Below are 17369 nucleotides of genomic sequence, written 5' to 3'. Positions count from 1 at the left end.
TAACTTGCTAACAAGACTAAAAAGAAATTAAGTGAATCAAAAAATAACATATTTCTGTTTATGTCTAAAAAACACAGAACCAGTGTAATTATTGGCAATTGAAGAATTACACTTTTAAAGAAGATTTTCTAAAACTAATGCAAAACAAACTCTTTAATTACAGAAATACTCTAGGACAAGGCTCCAACTTGGTGGTAACTCATTTTTATATTTCATGCCAGAAAACCAGATCTATATTATAATATTACAAATCACTTTAAGTCTCAAATCCAATAGCTAATGCCAGATATGAAAAGTGCATAGAGTTGTCCCCAGAATCCATCTCTCGGGTACCTGGTTCCTACACAAAATGTATTTGCACATATATGCATTTACAGATATCCTACTCACATCCTCCTGTTTATTATAAATCTTCTCTAGATTACTTATAACAGGAATAAGTGTAAATGCTATGTAAATAGTTGTAAATACAATGTAAATGCTATGCAAATAGTTGCGAAGTAAGGCAAACTGAAGTTTTGCCTTTTGGAACTTTCTGGAAATTTTATTTTATTTGAATATTTTCAGTCCATATTTGGTTGAATCTGTGGATGTGGAAAGCTGACTATATTTATTTTGTGAACAGGGAGAATTTCTCACACAGGTTCTTCTCAACCAGTACTCAACTCTCAAAATTTTCTAAATTCATGTTTATAAATAGCTTGTGTTCACACAGAAGTCTCTCCCATACACCAGTATTTTAGCTTTATAACAAGACTCTGCAACTGTTCAATTTGCTTTTTCCACCATGTTGAAGGCCCACTGATGTAAGAGTCCCATTTCAACGTTTTCACATTTATGTCCTCAGCACTCTGCAATTCTCTGCACATAGGAAGTATTCAATAAGTTTGTTGCATGAATCACTAAATGAATAGAATCTAGAAAAAGTATATTTAACAAGTATCATGCTAGAAGCAACTTCTCTGAGGGTAGTAGAGTTAACAGTCTTTGAGAACCTCTCTGTATTTTTAAAAAGAAAAAAATTCTTGATTTATACATGGTATGCTTTGCTTTCTACATGTGACATGATGCAATGTTAGTTGTTTTAATGACTCTGCATCACCCATAAATGGTTCTCCCCATTTGAACAGGAATCCTCAACAGTATCTCCCATGAAGAAATGTGCTTTCTAGAGTAAGAATTAAGAGTTACCATGAAAAGTAGGCTGCCTAGTTTCATGTGTCTATACTACAAGAACCCTTTCCTCTCCAAGTTCAATAACCAAAGGCACTGGTGCCCTTGCACTCCCCCCTTTCTCCCCTCCTCACTCTCCTTCTCTCTTAATGCCCCTAATGGTGAGGAGGAGACAAGCAAGCAGGCAATGTCTCATGAAACAACACGCAAAATGCACAAGTGAGGAGGAGTCACCTTCAAATTCTTCAAAATTAATTGGGACAGAAAGTCCGTAAGCAGCAGCTTAGGAAGCAAGAGTAAAACACAAAAGAACATGGATAAGGCCAAATGTCTCTTAAAGTCCCTGTAATACTCAGTCAAGATATGGGGCCCCTCATGTTTTAAGACTAAATTTTCTAACTTTTCAAATCTTTAACCTTGGATCTTTCCTGTTTGTTGAATTCTCAATATTACTACCTACCCCCTTCCCCCAAATCATTAGAAAACATTCATGATTTTCATGACTACTTCAGGGTCAGAGGGAAATGGAGACCAGATCCACTGTTATAGCCTCAAATGAAGAAAGACCATTTCCTTCTGTGAGTGTCCAGTGGTAACAATAAGAAGTCAGAGGACTATGAGACCTCTGAAGTCCCCAAACAACAGTTTTGCCATTTCAGAGCCTCGAAGACTCAGACAGTGTTACTCATAACTGTTCTTCTCCACCTGAGTCTGTTTTCCCTAAACACATCCATGAATTGCTTAATACCATGTACTTTCATGAGACACTCAAAAGTGATTGTGTGCACCTTATCAGTGGGTTTCAGTGTCTGCGCATCCTTCTACAAAAATCCACCCTCTACCGCTAGCTTTCCTCTAGCTCTAAAACAGCAAGAAACGGTTGCTCTTTTGTGAATATACTCATAATTTTCAGAAGAAAAAAAAGAAGTCAAAAGTGGAGGAGAAAAAAAAAAACAAAAACTAACAGAACCAGAGAGTTTATACAAGAAAATATAGGTCAACAGATACAAGCTACCCCATTCTATGAAAGAGAAACAATGAGGTCCAGAGATAAGATGTCTTGCTCAAGATCATACAGTGACAGAGCAGAGGCATGCCTGCACAGTCACTGATTCCTTCCTGGTCCAGAATTATTTTGGATTATATTATGACTGTGGTAATGATATGAATGGGACAAGGGGCCAGAGTTGCGTTCCAATGACGAGGACTGCAATCCTGGCTGAGCCTCGGACAAATCACTTCCCCTCTAGGTCATTTCCACTCTGTCAGATGCTTGCTAAAGGACAAGAGTTATTTTCTAAAGTAACACTACAGGTTTCAGTGTACAACACAGACTATGGAATATAAATATCCCAGGCAATCTAGCCATCACTGTGCTTTCAGCAGCAAGGGAAAACAGCAGTACGACCGACAATATATTTTCCACTGGAGCAAGCGGTCCAAAGGCGGGAGGACATCAGGAGCTGGAAAATCAAGGTGCCTGTCCCCTGCTGTCCATGATTCTCCTGGCTTTTCACTCCTCCATAGCCAACCTGTCCTTATGTAACCTACCCGTAAAATTGCAAAAGGACAAAAAAATCTCTTCCCAACTGTAGAATTAAATCCTTTCTTTCAGTTGGATTGGGCCAGAAAATAATTTAGACTTTATCCTCTTCTTCAGTACCTCAGCTCTTAAGAGCACCTAAACAAGCAGTGTTAGACATATTCAAGGGCCACTGTGAGAGCCCTGACTATTGGCACGTACACCCCAGGCTGATGGTCTGAGTTCCTCAAAATGTAGGGGTTCCATCAGTATCCAGCTGAGCCTATTTTCCCTAAAAACATCCATGAATTGCTTAATACCAGGTACTTTTATGAGACACTCAAAAGTGATTGTGTGCACCTTATCAGTGGGTTTCAGTCTGACGCCCTTCTACAAAAATCCATGAAACCCTCAACTTTGAGTTTCAGGAAATGCATTTCTCTCTCATTTCAGTCTGAGTCATGCAATCCAGCTCTACAGGTAGCAAATTGAAATGTTTAGTGGCCCATTGCAGAAAGATTGAATCTGAAAAGAATACAGCAATAAGAAAGAAGCAAGGCATCAATATCATACAGTAAAGCTCTTGCCAACGACAGTGATGATGTAGGAGAATGATTGAGCATTTGTTAAACTTCTACCATTGTGAAAATAACCTATTATTTTCCTGGTTGTGCACTGAAATGCCTCAATCACTGACAGAATGAGTCAGTAAAAAATGATACAGTTTATTTTCTATCACTGTTCTATAGGGACAGTGTGGCATATTGTACCCCCACACCTTGAACTCCACTTTACCAACAGTGTGCTTAATTTACCATCCTCTATCCTTCATTTTGTAACATGTTTGATATACTTGTGGTGATGACTTTTCCTTTTTTTTCGTGGTTGTTAAAATTCAGCCTGATGGAGTTTAATTTTAAGCCTAACATGACATGGCTGTCTGATTTAGGATTACTTATAAAAAAATCAAAAGAATGGGGCAGTTATGTCAAAGTGAAACAAAGGAAGAAGAAATTAGTAGCAGCTGCCTTGCAGTATACTCCTTTGTCTCTCTGACTACACAATAAAAACAGCAGAGGTTATAGGCGAGGTCTCACATAGTAGCATTTTGTATCTGCACCTACCAATTTACATTGCAATCAGTTCTCACGTCCAGACCATATCACCACCGAGTGTAATCCCCCCCCACACAATAGCAGCCACAGCAGCTGCACCGACCCAGGGCTGGAAGCCACAGAAAAGCTGAAGGAAGGTGCCTAAGAGATCAGAGGATAAGCCTACTCCCAAGATCTGCCCCAACCGGGGACGTGGGCCCCAACCGGGGACGTGGGCCCTGCCCCTACTGGTGCTGTTTCTTAAAGGATTGTGTCCCCCAAAATCTGCATGCTGAAGTCCTGACAGCCCAATGTGATGTATTTGGGGGTGGGAAATTTAGGAGGTCATTAGGTCACAAAGGTGGAGCCTTCATGACTGGGATTGGAGCCCTTATATGAAGAGTCATGGGAGAGAAGATCTCTCAACTCAGCCATGTGAAGATACAGTAAGAAGGTGGCTGCCTGCAAGTCAACGAACAGGTCCTCATCAGACAGTGATCTGCTGGCACCCTGATCCTGGACTTCCAGCTTCCAGAACTATGAGAAATTAATATCTCTTGTTTAAGCCAGTGGAATTCTTGTTATAGCAACCAGAACTAAGATACCAAATATACTGTCCTAAATGCCTACTACTGCATGCAGTGCAAATATTCTGTCCTAAATGCCATGACTATTATGACATTTAATTTACAAGTTCTTTTATGGCTAATATATACATGTCCCAACATTCACAAAGTACTAAGAAGCTAAAGGTAAATGCTCTTGTTCATCTGCCATTTGATGTTAAGAGGATAACAGTGACCACAATTATTATGCCATGATAACACGTCTGTAACAGTAACAAAAATAATATCAACAATCACAGCCCACTAACTGCACACAGTGTTTACCATGGGCCAGGCACTTCTCTAAGTTCTTTGCTCACAAAAATCCTATCAAGTGGGTTCTATTGCTATTCCCATCTAACTGGGAAACTGAGTCAATGAGAGATTAAGTAAATTAAGTCATCTGCCCAAGGCTTTGCAACAAGGAAGAGACTGACACCAAGTCAGTCTGGCTATAGAGCCAGAAGTTCTTCACCACTGTACTAAAATCCCATGCCTCCCGAAAAATGAAATAGAAAACAAATTAAGACAGAGATGATTCCTGCGTTTCTTGTGCTTCCTGCATTGACAGGCAGATTCCTTACCACTGCACCACCCTGGCAGCCCGACTCCATCACAGAAAATCTTAAAAAACAATGCTAAAGTCATACAGGCAATGATCAGATATAATCTTCCAGCTCCAAGTCTGAGGTTTGACCAAACACACACTAAATTTGATTCTTCTATTGAGATAGATGTAACCAAAGCCTTAATCGCAATAGAAACAAAGCATCTTCACAACTTGGCAGATGACAACTCTAAGCTGCCCAGGCGGTGCCTGGTGACAGGGCACTGTGGATAATCAGTTAGCAGAACTTTCCCCTGTGCTCATCAGAAACGTGTGAAACTGGCTTCCCCACTTTTATCTTTTTTTTCCCTCTTGATGTCATCTCCTGAATACTATCCCTTCACAAAATCCATATATTTCTACGCTACCCCTACCAAGGTCAGCCTTGGCAGACACTGCCTGATTATAATTGGCTGTCCTTTGCTATCACTCCAACTACACTATTAAAGAGGCAATTGCTTATCAGAATTACCATTCTGAAGACAGTGCCCATTAAGGATCTTCCTGTTGTTACTGAGGCGAAGCTGTCGGTTGCGCTACTAGATCAGGCTAAACATACCAGGCGTGATTTCTTTTGAAAACGCAATCAAGCCCAATACTACAAAATGACTGCTCTGAAAAAAGCAACCGAATGATGAGCAAACTTACAGGTTCTAACGTTATTAAATGATGACACTTGGTAAGGTATTCTGATAAAGAATGTGTCCATAGGGGATGGTACAGCAGGGGAGCTGTAAAGTGAAGGAGTCAGACAAGGCAAGCTTAACTACTGGCACCAACTCCTGTTGCTTACTGGTTATACAGTCTTAAGCAACTTAGTGAGACCCAGTTTCTTCAATTTCAAATTGGAAATAATGGCTATGCCATCGTTTGCTATGGAACTTCTAAGAGAATACAAAAAGTATCTACTACATTGCCTGTAAGAAAACAAAGCCTCCTCCACAAGGATTTAAGCTCTAGGATGACAAAGATTCTTGTCTGTCTGTTCTGCAGAACAAAATAAATGTTCAATAAATACTTAATAAGCAATAAAAGAATAAACATACTGATTGCTTCTTTCCTTTTAGTAATGTGGATTAATATCAGTTCCTCTTTTTAGTGATATACAAAGAAATGTTTTTATTAGGACTAGGTAAGTTACTGAATCCAATCAGTATGTCCCTACCAAACCATCCAAAATGTTTATTTCCCAAAGTTAGTATTGAAATCTAAAGAAGAGTCTGTGATGACAAATGCCTCAAATTCTTCATTCATTTTAGTTTTACTCAGTCATTTATGAAGAATTCCTTTTTCCTGTATTGACCACATAGGCACTTTTTTGTCTTCCTCACCTTACAGTAATTCTTGTACATTGGGAGATAAGCTTGTATTGTAAACAGAAGAACTAACAGATCTCCAGTGAGAAGTAAGATTGTCTTAGCTGACAGTTCTGTAGCCCTACCCCGAAACTCTGAGTCTGAAGGTTTTCATTAGACTCTATCTTAAGGATTTCAAAAACGTACTTTATAAATAATATGAATTATAAACATCATACAAATTTCAGGTATTACTTCTGTTATTTGTTTACCTAAGTAACTGCCCATTGTCACTTAATATAATCAGGGTATCAGGTCCTCAAATCTGTCAAAAACAAAAATGATAGTATTTTCCAGAAATGAGAATTTGGGAGTTGAGAAAAAACTAAGCAGATTTCTACAATCTACTTTAAAAGAAGAAAGTGTTAATCTTATTAATTGGTATTTCATTGTCAACTTGGTTTCTAGTTATAATGACTTTTCTTTTGTCATTTTATTAATCACTGGCATAAGTTGAATTCTATAATTTGACCAATAAAAACTTCAATGCAAACCCTTCAAATTACCTAGCATTTAATTATCTGCTGAAATGAACTTCTTGGTTTCAATTTTATTTTTTAAAAGAAAGAAGGAATGCCCACTGCATGTGTACACACGCAAAATACTGTAAGAACGCTTGTTTACCAGGCAGGGATATAGTGAAAGCTTGAGATATGAAAGCAGTTTCCATACTCTGGACTGAATATTTGCCCTGCTCCTCCATCTCCTGTCTTAATTCACATATGAAGTCTTAATCCCCTATGTGATGCCATTTGGAAGTGCATCTTTGGGTGGCGATTAGGCTCAGGTTTCGTTTTGCTGAGGTCCTGGGGTAGAGCCCTCCTGATAGGATTAGTGCCCTTCTAAGAAAAGGAAGAGCCACCAGAACTCTCTCACTTGAGGACATAGCAAGGAGAGATGCCAAATCTGTAAGCAGGAAGGGGGAACTCAGCAGAGCCCAGCTAAGCTGGCATCTTATCTTGGACTTCAGCCACCAGAACTGTGACAAGTAAGTTTCTGTTGATGAAGCCACCTAGTTAATAGCATTTTGTTACAGAAGTCCCAGCTGAGGCACCCCTTCATGCTCTGTCTCGTATTCATATTAACTGGGCCTGAGAGTCTGCAGGTGCAATCTCTCTTGAGAAGCAAATTATTCAAACAACTCTGTGCCTCCCCTCCCAGAAGACTGGTCCCAGCCCTCCACACCAGGAATGGTAGTGGTAGAGGAAGCATCTTATCTCTGTAGGCCTCCTGCAGCTGGGAGACTGGGAGACTCCCCAGCCTGAGAAGGAGTCAGCAAGGTCTGGAAATTTCTGTGGGTCTTACCCCTAATTTGGTATTTGAAAAATGTTGCTTCTGTCAGCAAAGAAAGAAAAACAATATAGGCAGCTCTTTCCCCTGTGTTCACATATATATAGGAAGCTGTCTTTTGTCTTCTACCCAGTGTTTCTTTTCTTACCTTCTCTAAAGAAGCAGTGATTACTGGAGAGGCTGTTAAATTTCATCCTAACTTCATTATCTTCTCCATCCCCTTCCTCCTCCCAGCTCACCCTGGGCCCACACTGACAAGCATCAAGCTCTGTGCCATCTTGCACAGGAGCCAAAAGCCACACAGAGCTAGTAGGATGTGGGGCGGCCAAACTGAGATGTGCTTTAAGTGTAAGGTACACAGTTCTAAGATTTACTACGAGAAAGAATGCAAAACAGATTAGTAATTTTTCTGGGGCTTACAGGTTGAACTGAGACTTTGGAAGTATTGGGTATAAATGAAATATACTACTAAAACTTACCCATTTCCTTATACTTTTTAAAAACCGGGTATATACATCTCTACTGGAAATAAATTACATTTTGTGGCTCATATTTCTTTCGGATAGTGCTAATTTGAGCATTCATTTGTCAATGAACGCTATGTCTAAACTGGACTTACAAGACTGTTTATGTGTTTAAATGTAAACAAACAGAAATAGAAACATACATGTGTGTCAATCACCTTTGTAGTATGATTTTGTAACCGATAAACCAAGTTTATAAGTTTCTATAATACAGAAGGAAGGCACCATGCTGGAATGTAGTTACGCAGATGTTTTCATCATAATTTCATTATATTAAAGCTAATGGAACTAATCCAATTAAAAGAAATACACATAAATATATCTTTTCATGCAGACCTGCATCCATGCATGCACATGGTGGTCATCATAGTGGCATTAATTCTAAATGGTCGGTAGGAAAATCCACTCACACACTAACAGAAAGAAGAGGTGAATATGATACTTCTATTTGAAATGAAGCTTGATCATTTCTAAAGTTTTAAATGCACTGGAATGTCTAGCCAAATGCTGTCTAGTAGAAAGTATAATTTAATACACAAATAAAAATTACACACAATTGGCACAGCAAAGCCTCAGTGGAAGCAACCTCTTTAACAGTGTGTAAAAATGCTTTGATTATTAGCTTTTGATGCTGTTGATCTTGTTTAATAGTGTTAATATTCTCTTCATTAAAATCCTTAAGGTAATATTATGCTTCAACTCAGCTCCAATTCAAATTATCCCATTTCATACTGTGAATTATGCAATTCTATTACACTCTGCACAGATCTTTTTGAGGATGTAGAGCTATTCAGATAATGGAAAATTTCTAAAGTTGAGGACTACTCAGGGAAAAATTCTACTTGGAAAATTAAGGCTTTCTAGATATTTTGAACCCTTTGGTGTAATACCATTTACAATTCAAGATACTCTTTTTTTTTTTTTTTACGTCAGACAGGTAATGTGCTGATGTCGTAACAAGGTTTGGAAGGAGGCACATGTCACGCAGCAGCGTGAACACCCAATCATCATGCTCATGAACTACAAAAGGATCCCAAAATACTCTTTATATAGATCTCTGAATTTAGATTTTCAAACCTACTGCTCACCTGATCCTTTCTGTTTATTTCACCAGGTAAGGATATGCTATAAGATTATTGCTATTTTTAATTAACATACAAGAATCTAAACATCCAAGTAAGAGTTAGTCTTTCCAAGGTTCTTGTTGATGGATGCTAGATATTTACTTCAGAGCTGCCACTATTGTTAAAGATATTCTAGAATTCTAAACATTTTAGAAACTGCCTTAAAGAAAGTAAATGGTAACTTTTCTTTGTCTGCTACAGATTTTCTGACCACTTAAAATCATTCAAACCTCAGTCTAATGAATATAAAAGTAAACAAAAAAGGTAGTATCATTTGCTGTTTAAAAATATATATTAAAAATATACATATACACACACAAAATAATGTATGAGGTGTATATAAAAATATATATAAAAGAACTGTACTTAATTTGGGGGTCCTTAAATTTGCCCTGTGAAGTGAAAGTTGCTCAGTCATGTTCAACTCTTTGTGACCCCATAGACTATACAGTCCATGGAATTCTCCAGGCCAGAATACTGGAGTGGGTAGCCTTTCCCTTCTCCAAGGGATCTTCCCAACCCAAGGATCGAACCCAGGTCTCCTGCACTGCAGGTGGATTCTTGACCAGCTGAGCCACAAGGGAAGCCCAAGAATACTGGAGTGGGTAACCTATCCCTTCTCCAGCAGATCTTCCTGACCCAGGAATCAAATCCGGGTCTCCTTCATTGCAGGTGGGTTCTTTACTAACTGAGCTATCAGGGAAGCCCTACACTTGCCATGAGGTAACTCCAAAAGAAGATTTTTTTTTAAATGTTTGTAACAATGGCAGCATTTTTATATTAAAAAAAAAAAAAAAAAAACTCCTAAAGTAAGTATTTTATGGATACAATTCAATTAGATGATCAAATCAGGATATTTAAAAAATCTATTTATGAGCACGTTTCTAACATGCTGACTCAATTGCAAAGACAAGTCTACCCTATTTCTTTTTACATTCCTAGCTCAGAATCATGGAATTAGTCATATGAGGTATGACCTTCCATTTTCTCTTAAGTAAATAGAGAGATGGAGTTGACCAAGGTCACAGAGACAGAAGACAGAGGAGTCTGATGTTCTGAGTTACACTCCTTCCAGACTAATTCAAGTCTTGTGCTTGGGCTCAGTCACTAAATCACGTCTGACTCTTCACGACTCGAGGGACTGTGGCCCACCAGGCTCCTCTGTCCATGGGATTCTCCAGGCAAGAATACTGGAGTGGGTTGCCATGTCCTTCTCCAGGGGATCTTCCTGATCTAGGGATCGAACCCACATCTTTTGCATCTCCTGCATTGGCAGGCGGATTCTTCACCACTAGCGCCACCTGGGAATCCCAATTTAAGTCTAGAGCTCTTCTTTCCCTTTCAAATTTGGAGAGACCCAATATTCTCATTCTGAAATCTACAGTATTTCTTTTGTATGGATGTTTTATTCCAGGCTGTATTTAACCTAATTAAGCTACTTCTTCCCTTGGGGAAACTATAAAAACTCAACTTTCCCTTCTACTATTAGAAATCCCGCATAGTGCTGGCATTAATACTCCCTTGCACTGATTATCCCAGACACTAATGGGTTCTTTGTCTCTGCAACTAGTGCTATGGATTCTCTCTCCAAATCTACAATCTCTAACAGTTTTCTGAGGTTTCCTTCTCAAATTACAATGTAACTACCTCAAACTACCATCTTATAAGTAAATTTTAATTCATATTAAGTCAAGGATTTGAATTTGATAAAGTCAAATTTTCTCACAACAGATACTATTAAATTAACATTTAATATCACTTTAGAATTCTTTTTCTTCTTTACCAACTAACAACCTATCAGGTTGGCCAAACCCAATAAAACAGAGAGTGGTCCCTGTAACGTTCCCTGGACCACAGTGGACAACTAAGTCTCCATATAAAAAGCAATTACCAAGCGAATCTCTTTCAGGCAATAAAACATAAATTCAGTAAAATAAACGCATGTGGACTGTCTGCTATTATTGTCATAATATGATCTGACACATACATCTTGGCCAGGACCTATTAGCAAAACAATGACTATAGGCTCAAAATCACAAATCCAAAGGTTGAAAATTTGACCATGTGTCTCCCCAGAGATTCCCTTCACCAGTGAATAAATGGAAACAATTTACTGCAATTTTGGAATTTGTCAAAACTCATACAGAAATCAGAGACAAATCCAGGGGAGGATTTGTCCACAACCAATATCTTTTTTTTTTTTTTGCTGTTCACAAAGTCAAGCTGATTTTGACATAAAGAACTAGAATGAACGACATACAGAATTCAATTACTAAAGCTTCTTTAAATTGCATCTTTTGAAAAAACAGTCTCATAAGAGTAATGTTAAAGACGAGGATTCTATTAACATGTAACTTTGGAAACTACTCCATGTTATAGCAATCTCTTTTGGCAATATGCACTTTCACACATTATAGTTCAGGAGAGTCCTGGAGTTAAAAAAAAAAAAAACACTCAAATTTTATTTAACCAAAGGGTTCTTTTTTTTTTCCTTGTCAAATTCCAGTTTCTCCCTTACTGGCCATGATTCCAGTTGCATGACTTCCTAGGGCACTAGTGTCCCGTGGAGTATAGTTTGGCAAACGCCGGTGTTGAAAAGTGTATGGGGCTGAAAGAGAATAAAAGATGGTGCCAGCCTAAATTTAAGGAACTTTCTGCATGACTTTAGCCAACTATTTAGCTACCCTGGGCTTCAGTTTTCCCAAAAGTCATAATGTGTCGCACAACTATACAATTCAAAATTAATTGCTCTAATATATTTTCTCTTTGCCAAGGCAAATCATAAACTTTATTCCTTAAACCAAAATCAAACACTGAGTGACTTGTGCAATGTTTCAGACTCCACTGGAGCTCCACCAAGATAGTCCTTACATGAAGGAGTTCACATTTAGTTAAGAAGACATACCTAAGTAAATCATTACAGACAGCTATCAGAGGAACAAATACTGATTCAGCCTAAAAAGGGTCAGACACAGAAAGCTTTTCTGAGAAGTGGAGTGGAGGGATGAATTTCAGTTTGCTTGAAGGGCTGAAAGTGGTGGGCAGCCCAAACAGAGAGGAGTTTAAGAATATAGAACCTTTAAACAGTCTAAATGTAAGTATATTCCTCTGTAAATACACTTCACAGTAGCCTCTTCAACATTCTAATTTCACCCTTGCAAATATTTATATCCTATCAGTGTGGCTCTTAAAAAGGTAAATGTCAATACTAAACAATAACAGCACTTCTAAAAAGCAACTTACAGTTAGTGTACAGTTTGATAGAAATAATACGCGCACAGATAGCATAGAACTGATAAAGCACATGTCTACTTTTATTGACTAATTTATTAATAATGACCTGACTTTTAATTTCCGTATTACAGGCACACAATTCACACAAGTAAATGAACCATGAACCTCTATACATTAACATTCTTTGCAAAATTTCAATACATGGCCTCAAAAATCATCAAGAGAAGAAAAAAATGGCCAACATATGTGACATGAGAAAAAACAAGACATTAGATATTGATACAGAGGAATATGTCTATTGAGTGTTGGTAGCTATTTTCATAAGCTTAAGCAATAGACTGTAGTGCTAAAAATAAGGCTGTACAATATCTCTATGACTCGTAAGTTTCAAACCTGAAGCCAGTCTTTGAAACTATACACAATGATTTTTAAAAATAGCCTAAGGACCCATGAAGAGGCACTGATACACAAAGCAAGAGGGGGAGAAAATGAAACCATCAGTCACAAATATAAATGTAATCGTTTTTTCCCCAAAGAGTATTTGAGTTTTTTATGAGGCATTCAATTCTTTGCATTTCTCCTTTGTTCTTAGAAGACCTCAGCAGTTAGTACATTTTTGGGTATTTTTTGTTTTTGGCCATGCCATGCAGTGTATGTAGCATGTGGGATCTTAGTTCACCAACCAGGGATCATATCTGAGTCCTCTGCAGGGAAAGCTCGGAGTCTTAACCACCATACTGCCAGGGAAGTCCCAGCACTACACATTTTTACAATTAATTTCATTTTTTTGTTATGGCTGGTTGTAGCAAATGAAAAGAAGACAGGCTCAGTTCTGCCTTCTGAACTATACTTTGCCATTAACTAGATGTCTGACCTTAAAGTTTTATAACCTTCAGTAATGTATGGGGGAAGAAAGGGAATATACTTAATTCACGGGGTTACTTCAACAGTTAAATGAAATAATCTATGTTAAAGTGCCTTCCCCTTCCTTAAGCTTAAAAAAAAGGCCACCGCACCTCCCCATTTTATTTCATTTGTTTCCATGAATGAGAATAAAGGTAAGAACAAGCAAAATAAAGTGACAAAATATAAGGAGGACTAACCAGTCTAGAGAAAGGACTATGTTTTCATCTCTCAGACTCTGAGGGTTACATGGAGTTTCCCAGGTCCTAGGCGTTAACTTATACTATCAAGATCACCAAGAATGGAGCCCAGGAATACACATTGCTTTTGAAGTTACCTTGGTAATTCTGGGGTAGCCGACTCCAGACATGGGCTTAGAGCAAAATTCCTAAAACACGTAACTGTCCCAGCATAAAACTGGTGCTCAATAAATGTTTATTAAATAAACACATGGCATGTGATTGAGTGAACCATTTGTGATATCATTTAAAAAGAATTTCTGAAAACTACACTAATAATATCCTAGGCACAGGTTGCTGACAAATAAGAATGTCTGTCTTCAGAGTTAATTAAGAGAGGCTGACATGTAAACAAATAAAATGAAATTGTGATAAATGCCACAACAAAAACACAGCAAAAGGGAGACTGGGATAAATGTGCTGCTCTAAAGGATTTAATTTCAAGAAACCAATATATTATGTTCACTGTCAATGACAACAACAAAACCTAAGCGATTATATAAAAAAGAGACAAAAATTTAAGGGGGAATACCAATTGGTTTTGTACTAACATGTCACACTTTTAAATGCTCTTTGAGGAACAGCATATTTTGTTCTTCACCTGTACAAATGTGGAGAATACCTGATGTATATTGATGTGTTAAACTTCATATAAGACAATATTATTTCAAGCAATGCCTAAAACAGCCAAATTTCAGTATAATAAATGAAGCTGGACAGTCTTTTGGCTTTTACCATAATAGGATTTGATGCATGCAATATAATTATTCAGATAAGCATAATTCAGGTGCCTGTAGAATTGCATGTCAAAATTTAAAATGCTGAGACAAGTTAATGGACATCACTGATAATGAAGACTAGAAAAGCTACTGTCACTAACAGTGTAACAATTATCAACACAGACTTATTTAAGCTATTAATGGCTTGGTTTGGTCCCAGCCATTAAATAATGATTATAAACAGCTGAGAAAAGAAGAGACGCTAAAGGCAAAGGAGAAAAGGAAAGATATACCCATGTGAATGCAGAGTTTCAAAGAATAGAAAGGAGAGATAAGAAAGCCTACTTCAGTGATTAACGCAAAGAAGTAGAGGAAAACAACAGAATGGGAAAGACTAGAGATCTCGTCAAGAAAATTAGAGATATTAAGGGAACATTTCATGCAAAGATGGGCACAATAAAGGACAGAAATGGTATGGACCTAACAGAAACAGAACATATTAAGAAGAGGTGGCAAGAATACACAGAACTATACAAAAAAGATCTTAATGATCCAGATAACCCAGATCACACGATGGTGTGATCACTCACCTAGAGCCAGACATCCTGGAGTACGAAGTCAAGTGGGCCTTAGGAAGCATCACTACGAACAAAGCTGGTGGAGGTGATAGAATTCCAGTTAAGCTACTTCAAATCCTAAAAGATGATACTGTAAAAGTGCTGCACTCAATACGCCAGCAAATTTGGAAAACTCAGCAGTGGCCACAGGACTGGAAAACGTCCATTTTCATTCCAACCCCAAAGAAGGGCAATGCCAAAGAATATTCGAATGACTGCACAATTGCACTCATCTCACACACGAGCAAAGTAATGCTCAAAGTTCTCCAAGCCAGGCATCAACAGTACATGAACCGTTAACTTCCAGATGTTCAAGCTGGATTTAGAAAAGGCAAAGGAACAAGAGATCAAACTGCCATCATCTGTTGGATCATCGAAAAAGCAAGAGAGTTCCAGAAAAACATCTATTTCTGCTTTATTGACTACACCAAAGCCTTTGACTATGTGGATCACAACAAACTGTGAAAAATTCTGAAAAAGATGGGAATACCAGACCCCCTGACCAGACTCTTGAGAAATCTGTATGCAGGTCAGGAAGCAACAGAACTGGACATGGAACAACAGACAGGTTCCAAATAGGGAAAGGAGTACATCAGGGCTGTACATTGTCACCCTGCCTATTTAACTTCTACGCAGAGTACATCACGAGAAATGCCAGGCTGAATGAAGCACAAGCTGGAATCAAGACTGCTGGGAGAAATACCAATAACCTCAGATATGCAGATGACACCACTCTTATGACACAAAGTGAAGAAGAACTAAAAAGTCTCTTGATGAAAGTGAAAGAGGAGAGTGAAAAAGTTGGCTTAAAACTCAATATTCAGAAAATGAAGATGATGGCATCTGGTCCCATTATTTCATGGCAAATAGATGGGGAAAAAGTGGAAACAGTGACAGACTTTATTTTTGGGGGCTCCAAAATCACTGCAGAGTGTGACTGCAGCCATGAAATTAAAAGACACTTACTCCTTGGAAGAAAAGTTATGAACAACCTGAACAGCCTATTAAAAATCAGAGACATTACTTTGCCAACACAGGTTCATCTAGTCAAAGCTATGGTTTTTCCAGTTGTCATGTATGGATGTGAGAGTTAGACTATAAAGAAAGCTGAGTGCCGAAGAACTGATGCTTTTGAGCTATGGTGTTGGAGAAGACTCTTGAGAGTCCCTTTTACTGCAAAGTGATCCAACCAGGCCATCCTAAAGCCAATCAGTCCTGAATATTCATTGGAAGGACTGATGCTGAAGCTAAAACTCAATACTTTGGCCACCTGATGTGAAGAACTGACTCATTGGAAAAGACCCTGATGCTGGGAAAGATTGAAGGCAGGAGGAGAAGGGGGAGGACAGAGGATGAGATGGTTGGATGGCATCACCAACTCAATGGACATGAGTTTGAGTAAACTCTGGGAGTTGGTGGTAGACAGGGAGGCCTGGCGTGCTGCAGTCCATGGGGTCTCAAAGAGTTGGACATGACTGAGCGACTGGACTGAACTGAAGGTGGGGAAAGATGAAAACTATCTTTATGAAAGTGAAACTGTTACTAGCTCAGTTCTGTCCAACTCTTTGTAACCCCATGGACTATAGCCCACCAGGCTCCTCTGTCCATGGAATTCTCCAGGCAAGAATACTGGAGTGGGTTGCCGTTCCCTTCTCCAGAGGATCTTCCCAACACAGGGATCAAACCTGGGTCTCCTGCATTGCAGGCAGATTCTTTACTATCTGAGTCACCAGCTTAAATCCGTTGTGTAAAAGAACAGCCTATAAACAAATATATCTGCATGGTGAGATGAAGCATTTTATTTGCGAGTTCCCCCAAGATAAGGCCACCAGCAGAGAAGGCCAGGTGTCCAAGGAGGCAGAGTCTGCATGGGCCCTGAGAGGAGGAAGAACAGTGCAATGAGGAAGCAGCACAGTGAGATGGGGCCTGCCGACACGTGTTTAGCAGCCATTGAGACTCTTAACTTTGGGGTTTGGAAAAGCTATCTGAAGAGGGTATTTACATAGTTTTGCTTCAAGATGAATTTTAAACAGTGATTTTTCTCTTAAAGTACAGATCAGTACTAATGCACAGCTCTCATGCTTAAACTGCTATATTAAGATCGGGCCATTAGACTGATCAGTTTTCTGCATTTTATATGTGGTAAAATAGAGAGATGCAAGAGACATTGGTTGAACACTAAAGAAGGAAGCTTAAATTGATCAGGGAAAGCATTTCAGCATGGTCAGAATCACACTGCTAAAAGAACTGCTTACCAAGAGGTTGCTGATGTATTGGCTACTTTACTTAGAGACTGGATTTAGTTTCAAGAGTTGCATGACTAGATTTCCTTTCCATACTATTTAACTTACATCAGTAAATCT

General features: G+C 38.5%; 1 protein-coding gene and 1 non-coding gene across 5 annotated transcripts in view; both read right to left on the bottom strand.

The window, feature by feature from the left end:
- Window positions 1-17369, bottom strand: part of EXOC4 (exocyst complex component 4) — an 809489-nt gene that overhangs the window by 369569 nt on the left and 422551 nt on the right. The window lies entirely within an intron of this gene.
- On the bottom strand, window positions 9098-9202 carry LOC133073201 (small nucleolar RNA U13). Its single transcript, XR_009696907.1, has one exon. It is a non-coding gene; the product is annotated as a small nucleolar RNA U13 (small nucleolar RNA).

Source organism: Dama dama, chromosome 18, assembly GCF_033118175.1.
Source record: "Dama dama isolate Ldn47 chromosome 18, ASM3311817v1, whole genome shotgun sequence".
NCBI classification, from domain to species: domain Eukaryota; kingdom Metazoa; phylum Chordata; class Mammalia; order Artiodactyla; family Cervidae; genus Dama; species Dama dama.
The sequence above is the reverse complement of the archived record's forward strand: the minus strand, read 5'-3'. Positions and strand labels throughout refer to the sequence as shown.